General features: G+C 37.2%; 1 pseudogene; it reads right to left on the reverse strand.

Moving 5' to 3' along the window:
- Positions 1-12,239: 12,239 nt before the first annotated feature.
- LOC102857591 lies at positions 12,240-12,663 on the reverse strand (annotated as a pseudogene).
- Positions 12,664-14,910: the final 2,247 nt, after the last annotated feature.

The raw sequence follows: 14,910 nt of genomic DNA on the forward strand, positions 1-14,910 counted from the left end.
AAATTGCACTTTTGTTATGTTCATTGAGATTGGATTAAGGGAGGTAATATTCTGGTCATAACTTCAATCTGATGAAAGAGCAGTTTTCCTTGGGTGTAGCCTCCAACACATTTTATCTTACAAGTGATAGAAAGAGGCAGGCATAAGAGAAAGGCCTCAGTACCACAGTATATCATTTTAAAGAGGACTAGAGCAATAATGAGTGAATATTTTTTTAAAAAGTGAACTGGTGGAGGGGGAATGGAAGGCTAGGGGCTAACAATGAATAAACAAAAATCTAACTTCTCTGTAAATGTTTGTTAAAATCACAATTAAAACAAAATTTTATTATTTAAAAAAAACAAACAACAAAACAGAACAAGAAGCAATAGCAGATTGAGTTCTTTGGACTCAGAGACCGCATGTTAAGAATCTTCTTGAACCAGAAAATAACAATGTGAGAATAGACAGAGTTCTCCAAGGTCAAACCCAAAGATGGTGACAAAGAGAAGACTCTTTCCGCACAGCTAACAGAAAAAGAAATCCTTCCCATGGAGATGATGTCTGATTTCAGGCTTGTTGCTGTTACTGTTGTTATACGTCATCAAGTCACCTGCAATTCATAGCGACCCTCAGTACAGAAGTTCTGAACCCAGTTCTATCCTGAGCCAATATCACTGTGTCTGGCATCCACTTCCTAGTAACATGCCTCTGAAAACTCTATATACTTCAATAAATGTCAATAGTTATAGAGGGACTTCAGGCCTTTTGTTCATGGTGTTGCTATGAGTCGTGCTCAACTCGAAGGCAATCAACAACAAAAACACAACATTACCCCAGTTACTTTGTCAATCCGTCTCCTCCAATTTCTTCCTCTATTTTCTGTCACTCAAAAGATAGATGCTTCAATGAATGGTGCCAAAATCTCCCAGGTTTCAAAGAATAAGATCTTCTGCAATTTAGTTCCATAGTTTGGTGCTCCTTCATGAGTGTCAGGGGAATGGGGCTAGATTTATGGTCTAAAACTGAAAGGAGAGTTGGGATAACAAAAAAGCACAAGACAAAGTCCTATTGGAGCTGAGAGACAGTGTTGTCACTGAGAAAACTAGGAGAATTAATGCCCGAATCAGAAGGGATAAAATTGTCAACATCGTGGGCCTGAATGCACAACTGAAGCCCTGGGGGAAGGGGCTCCTATCCAGATTCCAGAGTACGTGGCAAACATCCAGATTCTGAAGGCAAGTTCACTGTCCAGATGGTCTCAGAGTATAGGTTTATTTTTAAGACTTCAAAACTAGTGTAAAGTATTCTCCTGTGTTTTGAACTTGCATGAGATATAGTTGACCCAATGGCACATAACAACAGCAATATAGGGTCCATTATCTTTTCTTTCTGTGCAACTTTTCCATTTCGTAATGGGCGTGGCTACTTGTACCTGTTCCATCTTTGTAATTTGGAAATAGATAACTTGTAGAACAGACGTCAAAGCTGAAAAGAAATTTATGCCTCAGGACAGAATATCCTAAAGTCTCACCTAAAGTTGGTTTAGATGACTCAGAATATGAACTTTTACCCTTGGATTTAGTTTAAGACTTTGATAATGTACAGTGAAGGAGTTTTATAGGATATAAGTATGAGGAGGTGATCAAAGAATTGTCGATGTTATGTGCCAACGAGTCGTTTGTGACTCATAACACCCTAAGCACAATAGCTCTGAACCCTGTCCTATCCTGAGCTGATCTCACTTTCTCTGACATACCTACCCCATTACCCCAGTGACTGTGTCAATCTATCTCCTCCGATGTCTTCCTCTCTGGCACTGTCCCTCCATCCTTCCAAACCCGATGTCCTACTCCATTAAAGAGCTGTGTATCATAAAATTAATTGTATCTCAAATAACAAAACAAAGCAAAACACTTCACAACAAAGGAACCAAACTAATACATGTGGACTTGATTACATCGTGATTCCAACTATTGTAGTAATTGTACTCCATACTTTTAATTATCTTCCATTTTTATGTTGTATTGTAAACTCTATTTATATTAATAAGTCTGGATCATTATGAAAGGAGAGAAGTTAGAAGAGAAAAATCTTATTACTATCAGTAAACAAGAGCTTGGAGGAGAGTGACTCCTTCGGATCCTGTATCCCTACTCTGAGAGACTCCTAGGCTCAGAGACATACTGATGCAAAGACTCATGGGACTCTCAAGGAAAACATTTTGCTCATAAGTTAAAAAGGTGACAAGGACCTTCCTCTAGAGTTAGTCCCTAGATTAAGACTTCTAGCCTCAGTGAAAGAGAAAATTCTTAATCAGATAGATGAGAGAGTGACTGAAACAATACTGTTAAGCATAGGGAAGATTGTGAGGATGGAAACCTTTCAGGCAAGGTCTCCATTTGTTGTACATGGAATCTAACAACTATACCACAAAATACGAAAAATATATCTGTCAAAGCCATCTAGTTGTAGTAGTTCTGTTAGGGCAACACTAGATTACAGGGTTGGAAGAAAGCAGAAAAGTACTTGCTTGTTCCTTTCTTTTATTCTTTCTCATGCCCTCATTACAATATCCAAACCATGCATTAACCTCCTGAAAAATTCTTCCCTCATTTCCTTAAATAAATGTAGTAATTTTTTCATAGAACATCTGTAATTCTTCATTTTGTATAGCTCCCATCCACTCTATTTGGTTGCATAGTCACTCAGGGTAATTGTCATGAGTCATTCTGTGTGTACTGTTAATATGATTCACTCTGTGTCATTCTGTGTTCAGTGTCTATGTATACTGTCAATAAATTATATTGGCCTCAATCAACTAGGCATCATGACAAAGATAAGAGTTTATGACTCAGCGTTTTCAAATGAACTGTATGCCAGGTATTGTTCTATGCACTATGAGAGTAAGGTCATGATATTTTCATTCATTCTTTATGTACTACTTATATGTTTATGCTTTATATTAAAATTAATTCAATAGCTGCATTTCAGGAATAATACTCTGCTTCATGACAATAATAAAAACATGCCACTGTTGTCAGGTGCATTTGAGTCAACTATGATTCATAACAATCCTATGAACAACAGATTAGACCTTTACCCTATCTTTCTCTATCCTCTCTGGCATATTCCAGCCAATTGTTAAAGTCATTATGTCAGTTCATCTCATGGAGAGTTTTTCTCTTTTTCTTTGACTCTACCTTTCACAGCACGATACCCTTTTCCAAGGACTGGCTCCTTTAGATAAAATGTCATAACTATGTCAGACAAAGTTTTACCATCCTTGCCTCTTAGGAGAACCTTGATTGTACTTCCTCAAACAGATGTGTTTGTTCTTTTGACAGCCTATGATATACTCTATAATGTTCTCTAACATCATAATTCAAAAGAAATGATTCTTCTTCAGTTTTCTTTATTCATTGTCCAACTTTCAGATGCATAGAAAAAGTATAATAAAAATTACATTGTCCTAAAATTTGAACACAGAGTATGCAAAAACTCCTGCAATGTGAAAGTCAGTCATTTTTTAATTCTTTATAATATACAAAAATGTACATTTTATATGTTTTCCTTTGAAATATTGTTCATAATTTCCATTGGACTTTTCATCATTTTCCTTTCATATGCATGCAGTAATTTTTCATTTAAAAAATTTTTCTCTTGCGTAGTATAATTAAGGTAACCCTGGGAGAGAAGGATGGACAATCTCCTCCCCTGCGATTAACTGCCTCTGAAAACCTGCCAGAGAGTTAACTGTGGGTCAGTTCAGACTCTGTGATACACGACAATATCTACAATAGGATTATTAGAAAACTTGAGAAAGAGTTTTTAAAAGAATATCTTTTTACTCACTCAAATGTATATTAATTCTGTGACCTGAAACAGGAGAATGTATTTTATGAGCCTTGCTGTGGTAGTTTCCCCTGTAGTTCTTATAGGTCTTGTACTGATCCAGGAAATTTATGTTGGCTGACAACTTCTGGTTCACACTAGGAGTCACAGGATATAAAAAAGCTGACCTGCCAAGAAGGACACAGCTGCCAACCATAGCCTGCAGAAACTATCCTCTTTGTGCGGTCCAGGTAATTCCCAAAGCAACCTACCAATTAGAACATCATATTCTAAAACACATTAGGGCCAATTAGTGTGCTGACTCCTGCACTCTTTCTTTCTTTGAAATTAGGAGTGTCGGACCTATATTATAGTCTTTGAAAATCCCAAAGAAACGCAGGATCTGAACGCTTCAGTCAGGGTTACGTAATGGTACATACTATCATTTTTTTTTCCTTTTTTTATGAAATATTACAGACATTTAATTTGCATCTTAGTCACTTATAAATTCAACACTTAGAAAATTAATATTTCTTGAAGATGTGTAGTTTAATGACATTGCTTTATCATTAAAGTACTGTCTATCAATATCATCAAGATAATACTGTCCTGTTCTTAACAAACTTTAATAGGTTTATGTGCAAATATTAGTATTCTTTTCTTAATCTTAATTTTCAAGTTTCATCATATTTCAGTCCTTAAACTGGGATGTGCAACCCACACTTTTAATCTTCTGTTCATCGCATTAACATAAATACTAATAAAAATAGTACTTAAAACAGAAAGACAATAACATTCTAAGAGAATCAATGATAAATCCTCAGAAGAGTTGTAAATGGTAAATCATACTGAATGGAGCAGTAGTGGTCCACCGGCTAGGAAGTTATGCTGCCAACCCAAAGGCATTTGGTTTGAATCCACCAGCTGCTCAGAGGGAGAATAAGGAGCAATCCTCCTCTTGTATGATTAAACATAGCCTCAAAACGAATTGTCCAGTAAAATAAGGCCTCAGACAACCTGCTGGAGGGTCCACTATGAGCTGATTCCTAGGTGATAGCACTGAGTTTTATGAAATTAAAATTTATAATTATATTATGCATTTTGACATTTATTATTCTGGGAAATTATTTATTAAAAATAAATACTGCTGAGGTGAAAGCGGTAAATGCTAATTTGGTAGGAGCTAGGTAATTTAGAGCGTTCTGGGGAACACAAGTGAGCAAATGATTTACTCTGATATTATGCCTTTTGGACTGTCACCGTTTTTACTGGCACATTCTGTTTTATGTAGAGCTTCTTGTTTCATAATAATTTCATTCTCCCCTTTGGGAGCGTGTCCTGTGAACTGAGGCATTCATATACTGAGCTATTAGAATAAAAATGGCTAATAAAGGGTCTCACTCCATATTGAATTAATTGTTCTACTTATTGCTTTCCTATTTCTACTAGTAATTAAGAGCAAACAAGTTCACTTCTCTCTGCATGTGGTCTAATGATTTCAAAAGAGTAAGCTATAAACTTTGCACTAATTTTAAAGTCAAGCACCTGACAATTTCCATTTCTCCTGGCAATTGTTACTATAGAACAAGAAAACAAAGAAAAGCCAATTCATTTTCATGGGTTATCTAGCAACATTTAAATCTTTTGTTACTCCTTTTTCAAAATTATTATAATGTTTTCTTTTTAAAAGGCAATAGTATTTATTCTTCTAGCAATAATTACTTTTTATGTTGATGTCGGAACTGAAATGAATAGGCAGACATTTTTGAAGGCAAGTGAGAGGTGGGGCATGGGGGAAGATAGCAATTCTACATTTCCATATACAAACAGGATATTTGGGAGTGTGAGGTGAGTTATGAGGTACAGACGTACACATGAACTGTGACCCTGACTCACAAATGGTGATTTTCAAAGAAGACATGGAATAGAATCTTGTGTTCAATACATGCAAATTATGTAGATAAATAAAAATATTATACAAAAATGTCAGCAATTTTCAGAAAATAGCAACCCCAAATATCAAATGACTACATCCAATTTTATTTTAACTACTTTGATAACTGAGTATTACAGGTACTTCCAAAACCTTTTCTGCATTATAAACTATATTATCTTTTGTATACTTTAGCAAAAATAATACACACCGTCTAGTGTTCCATGACCCGTGAGACAGACGCCACTGGACATCCCAGCTGTGCTCCACTCTTGATATTTTGTTGGTTTTAGTTTTTTATTTTCCCTTTTTCCTGTTGTCAGACAGGGGGTAAGAAGCAAGAAAAGCATGAAGCATGAAAGAAATCTCCCCTTCTTAATTGTAGCCACTGTTTAGTACCTTGAGGATGGTGAGGTTGTGTGTGTGTGTGTGTGTGTGTGTTTGATTTTGTTTTTTGTTTTTTCAGGTTTAGCACTTTAATACTTCACACTAGTCAGAAGGGCAGATCTCACCTGCTTCGCTAGTATCCTTTGCTGTATCCTGGGAGTTGAGTTATACCCCCTAAATTTTCTACATGGTTGACGTCTAGTTGCACCTTGAAAGCTCCCACATCTCCATCCTTGGAGGGATCTTTGTGTGCTTCTTCCACACACTCCCTCCTAACACACACACCAGCACCAGCATCTTGAGTCTTAAAGTTAGTTTTGATCACCTAGGGACCATTAATTAATGTTAAAGTCAGTGGAAGATGAAAACAATAAATACATAAAAAACACACTTCAGAAGATTCCTATTGACTGGAGATTCCTTTTATAATGCTATAGTATTAATTTAGTGGTTGGAAGTGAAACGTCAAGTGAATGAACATGACTGAAGATGAAGGCCAAGGTCATTAACTATTGCCACATAAGAACCCGGGGCAAATTATAGAATAAATTTGCTTTGGTCCAAGAACAAGGCCCAGAGTATAATGGAAAGTTTAGACAAACTCACAGAGAAATTGTCTTCAAGTGTCTTCAAGAATTGTCTTCAAACTCTCTTCAAGAGAGTTTAGACAAACTCATAGAGAAATTGTCTTCAAGTGCAGCTGCATAGTTTGAAAGAGTTAAGTTATAAAATAACTTGGTAATTTTTACAGCATATCATAAAAATGAAATCACATGTTTTAAATACATTGTTACCAGTGGTGGGTGTCACTGACTCCGGTGACTTCATGTGACAAAGCACAACTGAATATAGAATTTTGTTGTACATGGAATATTAGGAAATACCATATAAACAAGAGATAACAGTAACAAAGGAAGAAGTTCAAGCTTCACTAAAGGCCTTGCAACAAATAAAGCCTCTGGAATAGATGGGACACCAATTGACATGTTTCAACTAACAGATGCAACCCTAGACGTACTCTTTAGTCTTTGATAGGAAATCTGGAGGACAGCTGCCTGCCTGGGTCACTGTAAGAGATGCATATTATTTCCCATTCCTAAAAAAGTAGTAAAACAGAATGTACCAGTGATCAAACAAAATCATTACTATTACATGTAAGGAAAATATTCCAGAAGAGTCATCTAAAAATGGCTAAGGCAGTACTTGATAAAGATCTATCAGAAGTTTAGGTGGGATTTAGAAGAGGCTGTGGGATATCATTGCTGATGTCAGAGGGATCTGGCTAAAATTTAAAAAAAATACCAGAAAAAATTGCTATCTGTGTTTTATTGACTATACAAAGGCGTTTGACTTTGTTCAACACAACAAATTATGGCTATCATGGAGAAGAACAGGTATCCCAAATCACTGAATTGTATTTATATGAAATCTATACCTAGACCAAGAAGCTGTTGTCAAATGGAACAAGGGGATACTGAATGGTTTAAAATCAAGAAAGGTATGCATCAAGGTTGTATCTTCTCTCCATTGCTATTTAATCTGTATGTTGAGAAAATAATTTATGAAGCTGGACCCTATGAAGAGGAATGTGGAATTAGGATTAGAGGAAGATTCATCGACAGCCTGCTCCTGTTGTACTTGCTGAAGAAGCCAAAGGACTATCGCCTTTAATATGGATTGTACATCAACATTGTGATAGATGGAGAAAGGATTGAATTTGTCAATTATTTTATTTTACTTCTCTTAACAGTCATCAGCCTTGGTATTAGCAGTCAAGAAATCAGGAGACGTATTGTTCTGGGCAAGTTCACAGTCAGAGATCTCTCCAAAATAATGAAAAGTAATGATGTTAGTTTGAAGACTAAAGTGTGTCTGATTCAGACCATGGTCTTTTCAATCACTTACTATGCATCTGAGAGCTGGACAATGAATAAGGGTGACAGAAGAATTGATGCCTTTGGGTGGTGATATTGGAGAAGAACACTAAATATCCCATGAACTGTCAAAAGAAAAAGAATGAACATATATATCTTGGAAAATGTGCAGCCAGAGCACTCCTTAGAGGTAAAGGCAGCAAAGCTTCATATTTCATACATGGGACGTGTTGCCAGGAGAGCCTACTTGGAAAGGTGGAAAGTCAGTGAAAGAGAGAAAGGACCCCATCCTTCGCCAATTAGATGGACTGATAGGTAGCAATGGGGCTCAAGTGTATCAGAGATTAAGAGAATGGCACAGGATAGGACAGAGATCAAGTCTATTGTTCATAGGTAGGGCCACTGTGGATCAGATTCAACTTGAGGGCACCCAACAATAACAACAATCAGTATGGAAACAGAACAGCAGGTCTTTGCCTCTCAGAGGAGCTACAGAGTTCAAACTTCCAGCTTTTAGGTTAACAGCTGGGTACTTAACTATAACATCCCAGAAATCCTTGGAAAATATTTATCAACTAATTATCCCACAATATATTCAAGCGTTTAGTAGATGTCAGCTTTTTCAACTTAACTCATTTAAGCACCTTTAATTGTTTTTTTTTTCTGATTATGGAAAGAAGAAGCATGCTTGACTAAATATAGGATGTTAGGATTTATTTTGAAGACCAACTAATAAAGTTGAATGTTAAACTGTTTAACAGTAGAAAAGAAAACGGAGAAATGGAATATTGAAATAGATTAGTCCCCTTTGAATATCTCCCCCCCAGTTCCCTTTCCTATTATTTTTTTAACTCTAAAAGGAAAATCCTCTTTTTAATAAAAACTTATGAGTCAGTTTCCAATTTGATTCTTGATACTCTCATTATACTTGTTACCTGTAAGCAAGAGGAAAGTCAATGATTTATGGCCACCGAGCTCTCTTCTGTAAAGCTCCAGGCTGAGTGATTTATACACTTGATTTATTTTTTCATTGTAAAATAACCATCTTTTACAAGTGATAAAAATGGGCTAAGATACAATGTCCAAAGCTCTGTAATACAGAGAGTAGTAAGGATTCAAGTATATTCTCTAGCCTCAAGCCTTACTTTTATACGAAATGTATCTTTGGTTTTCATTACTGTCAAGTTGGAACTGACTCATAGCTGACCATTGATTGGGTTTCTAAAGGCTGTAAATCATATAAGGAGTTAATTGCCCACACTTCTCACCTGCTGGAGGATTTGAACAACTAGAGAGGCATGACCTTTGGGTTAGAATCATAATTCACTATGGATTAGGCTCCCTACTAAATGTGTATTGCTGTTGTTAAGTAGGGAGCTCTGGTGGCCTAGAGGCAAGAATCTGCACTGTTGTAATGTATTGTAGACTTGGAATGGACTCACAGTTCACTCTCCACTGGGTTCTCAGAAACTCTAAATCATGCAAGAGGAGAACGCTTACCTTTCTCCTGCACATCATCTGGTAGATTCTAACTTCATACCTTTGGGTTAGCAGCCAACTAGACCACTAGAGCTCCCTACTAAATGTATAGGTTTTTTAAAAATGTATTTCCCCTATTATTCTATCTGCGAGTTCTGATGGTTTAGTCTGTAGGGGATTGTGCTGGTAACCCAAAGGCCTTACTTCCTTGGTAGTTCAAATCTAGCAGGGGCTCTGTAGAAGTAAGATAAAATAATTTGCAGCCTAAGGAACCTGATTGAGTGCCAGCTACATTTCCATTCGAAGTTGACAACAATGAAAAGGATTATTCTAGCATTAAATGTTTATAGTGATGAAGTGTTAGAACTTTATTTTTATTTAAAAAAAATGAGCTTAAATCTGGTTTGATCAGTTAAAAAATTATTCTGTACCTAAAATGCAAACATCAAGAATCCCGAACCAGTGCTGTTAATTTCTTTTTTTTTATTAAATTTTATTAATTTTAATGAACATTTACAGAGATTTTGGGTTTTCATTCATTCATTGTTGCACTGTTTTCTCCACCCTCATTCCCAGTTTGTTCTTCTTTCCCTCCCCAAGTCTGTTTTAATTGTCCAATTGCCACAGTGCTTGTCAAAGCCAGTTCTGATTAATCTCCTCTGTCAGTGTGTCACTTGCCATTCCCTATCACTCCTCCTTGAGAGAGACTTCACCCTGATTCATAAGGAAAAGGGGATGGCGTATTCTCTTAGCTGCTAGCATATAGGATAGAGTAGAACTGCTCCATAGGGTCTCCAGTGCTGGAATCTTTATGGAAACAGACTGCTGCAGTTTTCACCTCTATGTGTGGGATGAAGGGATTAAAATCTACAACTTTAGGTAGAAACCAAGTGCTTTAATTACGGTATCACCAGGGCTTTTGTCTCTCACTGCCTCATTAACTGACGTAGCCAATTTCAACTCGTAGTGACCTTCCCTCAATTTCTGAGGCTGTGAATCTTAATGAAAGGAGACTGTCCATCTTTCTCCCTATGAGCCAGTAGTAGAGCAAAATACTTTGTAGACTGTGTCACCAGAGCTCTCAATTTAGTCTCTGGCAATAGGAATACTTTATGGAATTTATGCATATAAAACATGCAACTACTACATTTTATGAGATACATAACTTGAATGCAAACTAAATCTGAGGAACTTTTATTCAAAATCTAAGTAGGAGTCTCAGGATTGACAAGGACAAAATTAAGTCACTTGAGTGTGAAGGAAGAATGAGCTTTAACTGGGGTTAGAAGATCTTTGAGCTTTGGGCCTGTAGTCTAAAAAGATTATGCAATCCAAAGGTTACAACTTCCCAGCTGTTTAAATTTCTTATTGGCTCAGGAGAAAGATCAACAGTCTCCTCCCCAGAGATTTACAACTTCGGAAACCAAATGAAGGGTCAGCTATGAGTCAGTTCTGACTTGAAGGCAATCAGTGTTTTGAAAGGCTCTTTGTAATTCCTGGGTGGTACAAATGGTTTATAGTCAGATGATAATGAAAGGTTATAGACTGAAGTATACTCAGAAGTAGTACCTCAGAAGAAGCACATGCTTATCAACTTTTGGGAAAATAAACTATTGGAAAACTCCATGGAATATGTCACTACTCTAGTACAGATGACATTAGTATGATTTTGATTAAATTGATGGCAACAATTTGTATTTGTTGTTGTTATGTGCCGTCGAGTTGTTTTGGACTCATAGTAACCCTAAGTACAACAGCTCTGAATCCTGCACTATTCTGAGCCAAACTTATTGTCTCTGACACACCAACTCTCAATACCCCAGTCATTGACTCAATCCATCTCATTGAGAGTCTTCCTCTCTTATGTTGTTCCTCTACCCTCCCAAGTGTGACATTCCTCTGGAAGGACTGGTCCCTCCTTGTAACATGTCCAAAGTATGTCAGAGGAAGCTTCAGAACCCTTACCTCCAAGGAGCAGCCTGGTTTTATCCTCTCCAGGACGAGCCCGTTTGTTCTTTTAGCAGTCCATGATATATTCAATTCTCTTCTCCAACACCACGGATAAAAGTCATCAATCCTCCTTCTATCATCCCTAGTCATTGTCCAACTTTCTGACACACAGAAAGTAATTGCAAAGACCTTTGTAAGCACTATCGGACATGTAGTTTTTTATAAATCAGTATTACTCATCAATTGTAGCAGACCCATAGACCCTTAAAAAGCTGCCAGCTAAAAAAGTGGGAAGTCAGAGATGTGGAGTGACAGTAATATGTTCATGAGTGTCTCACTCATTCCAACTTCTATTGACTCTTTTCAAAATAATACAAAGCCATAAAAGCTATGTCAAGTAATTTATCTGCATTGTGGGTCCTTGTGTAATGTGGTGATGTTTTTCTCTCCAAAGAAGCTGATTCACGATTTTATTTTTTTAAATATTCTGTATTCTCTGTCAATATTACAATTTGAAAGCATTGCTTCTTTTTAATAATCTTTATATATTGTCCAACTCTCAAGTGCACAGGAAGTAACTGAAAGCATAATGGCTTGAATTAGATGAACCTTAATATTTTTAAAATCATAATTATTAGTATAATTTATTATACTTTTATTGGTATTTTTACAAAAAATTACAGAAAACTTGAATTTCCAAGTTTATCTTCAGTCTAAAATCAAAAGGGTGGCACTCACTCAGCGTTTCTTTTTTTTTAAGGCTCTTGATTTTCAGTTTTTAATGCTGTTGTGTTAATAATATTTTACTCCTGCATCTTCTCATTTGTTTCTTCCTTGTATTTGCCCTTTTTCTTATCCAACTTGGCTTTATACTGAAGGATCTTTTTTCTGTCTTTATCCAGTTTTAGCTTAGTGGTAACCACCTTGCTGGGATGAATGCCCACATGGACCATTGTGCTGTTAGCTTTTTCTCGCTGCACCCTTTCAATGTAGATGACATATTTCTTCCTGTAAACCTGGACTACTTGGCCCGTTTGCTGACCTTTATCGCATCCGTGTACAATCTTCATCATCCTTTCGGATGGGCATGGACCGCATGTTGTATTTCTGCCTCAGCTCCTTGGTCAGAGGAGAAGACATAATCTTCCTTCGAACATGAGAGGGTGCACTGAAATGCCTCTTACAGTTTTTGCTCTGGTCAGAAGTCACAAAAAGATTGAACTTCATTTTGGCCGCTGCTGCTTCGGCGATGGCCACAGAAGGCAAAAGAGCCGCTCAGTATTTCTTAAGTTGAAAGAAATAAAGAATAAATTCAAGCCACAAGTTACAATGCTTAAGGATTGTATGGATAGAATATCGAATGATTCATGAAGCATTAAAAGCAGATGGAAGAAGTATACAGAGTCATTGTACAAAAAGAATTGGCTGACACAGAAGAATTTCAGGAATCCACATATGAGCAAGAGACAATGATGATCAAGAAAGAAGTGCAGGCTGCTCTGAAGGACTTGGAGAAAAATACAGCCCCGGGAATTGATGGGACACCAATTGACATATTTCAGCAAACAGATGCTGCCCTGGATGTGCTCATCATGTTGTGCCAAGAAATCTGGAGGACAACTACTTGACCAACTGACTGGAAGATTCATACTTATTCCCATTCCAAAAAAAGGTGACCCAACAGAGTGTTGAAATTATCAAACAATATCACTAATATCACACATGAGGAAAACCTTGCTGAAGATTATCCAGAAAAGACTTCAACAGTATATTAACAGAGAAATACCAGAAGTACAAGCCGGCTTTAGAAGAGGTCGTGGCACTAGGGACATTATTGTCAATGTCAAATGCATCTTGGCAGAAAGCAGAGAGTACCAGAGAATATCTGTGTTTTATTGACTGTGCAAAGGCATTTGACTGTGTGGGTCACAATAAACTGTGGTTAACCTTGAGAAAAAATGGGATTCTCAGAACACTTGATTGTGTTTATGCCAAACTTATATTGCACCAAGAAGCAATCCTCAGAACAGAGAAAGGAAGCCATGCATGGTTAAAAATCAGGAAAGGAGTATGTCAGGGATGCATGCTGTCACCATATCTTTTCAATGAATGCAGAATAGATTATTTGGGAAGCAGGGTTTTATGAGGAAGAGTGTGGCATCAAGATTGGAGGAAGACTCATTAACAACCTGCACTATGAAGATGACACAACTTTGCTTGTTGACACTGAATAAGACCTGAAGCACTTGCTATAAAAGGTAAAGGATTGTATTCTTCATTATGGATTGAAGCTTAACATCAAGAAGACAAAGCTTTTCACCACTGGGCCAATTGGCAGCACCATAATTGATGGAGAAAAAAATTGAGTATGTTAGCAATTGCCGCTTTCTCGGATCTGCAATCCATACTCTTAACACCAGCAGTCAGGAAATCAGAAGACTAATTGAACTGGGAAAAATCTGCTGTCAGGAATCTCTCCGAGTGCTGAAGAGCAGCGATGTCAGTCTGGATACAAATGTGCACCTAATCCAGGCCATGGTCTTCTTAATTACTTGTTATGCTTCAGAGAGCTGGACAATGACTAAGGATGACAGAAGAATAGATGCCTTCGAGTTGTGGTGCTGGTAAAGTCTTGAACTTTTTAATGGACTGCCAAGAAAGCAAATAGGTCTGTCTTAGAGAGGGTGAAACCAAGTGTCTCCTCGGAGGTTACAATTTTGAAGCTCTGTCTCACTTTGGGCATGTGAACAGGAGAGATCAGTCCTTGTAGAAGGCCATTGTGCTTGGAAGGGTGGAGGGACAATGTAGGAGAGGAAACCCCAGAGGAGATGGATTGATACAGTAACTTGGGGCAGTGGCAGTTGGTGTGTCAGAATTAGTGAGAATAGCTCAGGACAGGGAAGGTTTCAGAGCTGCTGTACTATGCACCACGGGCAACTCAATGGCATACAACAACAATAACATATTATGATAGGGTTGAAAGCAGGAGTGGAATCCATGAATGAATCCATAAATGTCGATGGTCGTAGAAGCGCGTCAGGTCTTTTGCTCATAGGGTCACTATGAATTGTGCTGGATTTGAAGGCAATCAACAACAACAACAGTGTTGCACATTTTCTTCCCTACCCATCCTAATTCACCTTTCTCTTTAAAAAGATTCTTTTGTTGTTGCATAATTTTCTCCCTCCTACCTGCCCCTTACTCCACTTTGCTATGTGCCTCTTATTCTGGACTGTTGTCATGCAAATAATACCTAATTATATATTTCTTTTAGACAGTTCTTTCCCTCATCTATTTCAATGCAATGTTCATTTTTTTATCTTCTCTTTTCTTAGTTTCCCCCCAATTCCAATGCCATTCCTGTTTTACCACAGTGGTATTATGAAAGTATTTGTCCCTTTGTGACAGAGATATTTCACTCAGCATAATGTCCTCCAGGGTCACTCATTTTGTATAATATTTTATGAGTTCCTT

This window comes from Elephantulus edwardii, unplaced genomic scaffold (assembly GCF_000299155.1).
Source record: "Elephantulus edwardii isolate Elephantulus edwardi_28Jun2011 unplaced genomic scaffold, EleEdw1.0 scaffold00188, whole genome shotgun sequence".
NCBI lineage: Eukaryota > Metazoa > Chordata > Mammalia > Macroscelidea > Macroscelididae > Elephantulus > Elephantulus edwardii.